Source organism: Piliocolobus tephrosceles, chromosome 17 (assembly GCF_002776525.5).
Source record: "Piliocolobus tephrosceles isolate RC106 chromosome 17, ASM277652v3, whole genome shotgun sequence".
Taxonomy (NCBI): Eukaryota; Metazoa; Chordata; class Mammalia; order Primates; family Cercopithecidae; genus Piliocolobus; species Piliocolobus tephrosceles.
The window spans coordinates 74840128-74842710 of NC_045450.1; positions in this window are offsets into that span (position 1 = coordinate 74840128).

The following is a 2583-nucleotide window of genomic DNA, read 5'->3' on the forward strand; positions in this document are numbered from 1 at the left end:
AACAGGTTAATGGATGGATGATGAAAGGATGGATGGAGGGATGGATGAACAGGTGAATGGATGGATGGGTGAATGGATGGATGATAAAAGGATGGATGATGAATGAATGGATGGGAGGATGGACAGGTGAATGGATGGATCATGGATGGATGGAAGATGGCTGGATGAACAGAAGGATGAACAGCTGAATGGCTGGATAATGGAAAGATGGATGGATGGATGGACAAACCGGTGAATGGATGGATGAAGAGGTGACCAGATGAATGACGGATGGACGGATGGATGGATGATGGATGGACAGAAGGATGAACAGTTGGATGGATGATGGAAAGATAGATGGAAGGATGGATGGATGGACGAACAGGTAAATGGATGGACGAAAAGGTGAATGGATGATGGATGGATGGGTGGAAAGACGAACAGGTGAATGGATGGATGATTGGATGGATGGATGGGTGGAAGGACCCACAGATGTATGGGAAGATAATGGAAGAATGGATGGATGGATGGAAGGATGAATGGATGGGTAGATGGACAGGTGAATGGATGGATAGATGGGTGAATAGATGGATGATAAAAGGATAGATGAATGATGGATGGATGAAAGGACAGATGGATGGATGGATGATGGATAGATGGATGGAAGGCTGAACGGATGGATGGATGGACAGAGAGTGAACAGCACAGGGGCCCTCCTGCATCCCTTGCCACTCACCTGGATGTACAGGTCCACCAGCTCGCTCTGCCGCAGGATGTAATAGATCTTCCCTGCTTGCAGCCAGGCATGCGCCTCCTCTTTCTTCTGGAGGTCAATGAAAATCCCCAGACTTCATTTGGTGTAGTCCAGAGTGGATCTGTAGGCCCTGGAATCAGACACAGGTGTCAGAACAAGGGCTCTCATCCTCCTGGAACCAGTCTGCCTCCTTCCGTGGGTCTGGTGACAGACGAATCTGGCATGTGGGGACTGTGAACGGCCCTCTTGTGTGTGCAGTGTTCTGCCCTTCCCAGGGTGCTGGGAGGGCCAGGGTGAACACACACGGCATGGAAAAGATGAAGGACATCCTTCTGAGGGAATCGAGCATCATGCTGCCCTGTGGCGGGAGGAGTGTGCCAGCCCATCTCCCCTACCTCCCAGACATGGCCTGAGTCTTCTCCAGACGCACCAGGAGCTGTCAGTGTTCAGAGGCCATCTAGGCCGATGGTTCTCAAGCTGTGCAGGCATCACAGTCACTCGGAGGCCTGTCTGTATAGCTTGCTGGCCCTGCCCCCAGAGCTTCCGGCTCCACAGACCTGGGGCAGGACCTAGAACTCCCACTTGCCACAAGCTCCTAGGTGACATAGATGCTGCTCTGCTGGCCCAGGGACTACACTTTGAGAAACATGGCTCCAGCACACTGGCCCATTTTCCTTCTGTGAACCTGAGGCCAAGACTGGAGCCAGTCTCCCAGGTTGCCATGGAGTCTGGCTCCTTCCCTGCTCTCTTGGTAAGTCTGACACTCGAGGGGGTATGACTGCAGCAATGTCACTGGGAGCTGTGCGTGGCGTGGTCAGGGCCATGGTTACCCCACCAGGTCAGAATGCTCGGGGGAAGCCGAGTGGGCCACCTATGGGACGTGAGACCTTGAGCCCCTGTGCACCAGGGAAGCAGATGACACAACTGGCTCTGTCTTCTGTGGGAGAGAAGCCACAGATGGCTGCTGTGGTCACATTTAAGGGGACAGATGAAGGCCAGGAGTGAAGACTCGGGGCAGGCAGAGGTCAGATGACAAAAGCCACCATAGTAGGAAGAATAGCCCAGAGTGCACGTACTGCCTCTGCTGGGGTTGAGATGACCTTTGACCCAACAAGGGAGGCTCAAGCTGGGACTCACGAGCCAGCAGCAGCCTTGGGATGACACCAGGCCCACCAGTTCAAGCATCTGATGCCAAGGAACCAAATGATCAAAAGGGAAGGGGCCGATGGGGCCCTGGGCCAGCTTCCCTGTGCCCTCCTCCCTGTCCTGCACCCCCCAGCCCCCTTTCCCTGCTCCCCACTCCCACCACTGCAAAGCCAGCCCTCAACGCTCGGTGCCCAGGGACAGGTAGAGCTGACTGATGGTCTCCAGGAACTGCCCCCCAGCACTTTGTCGGTCACCTTGCAGGCCAGTGAGAGCTGGAGCTCGTGGTAGAGGACACACTGGGCCTTGCTGGGCATGACGATGCTGAAGAAGTAGCACAGCCGCTGGACGGCCCGCAGCTGGCCTGGGCAGAAGACAAAATGGAAGATGTCAGCCTCCCAGCATCAAAGCGAGGCTGGCTGGGCTCAGAGGCCCCTGCTCTGTGCTTGTCTCTTTCACACCTCTGTGAACCTGGGCCCCATAGGCCGGGAGCCTGAGCGCAGACAGGCCATGTACCTGTGCCAGGGCAGACGCCGAGCACACTGTGACATGGGCACAGCTTGGTGCAGATGCTCATGGTAGAGGCCGGCCTTCTTTACAACTCCTAGGGCCAAGGTCCTGGCCAGGCTTGGCCCCTGTACCAGGCCATCTATTTCTGCTTCACAAAGTCCCTCTGGCAAGGACCAGGGCCACCTTCAGCCTGAGTT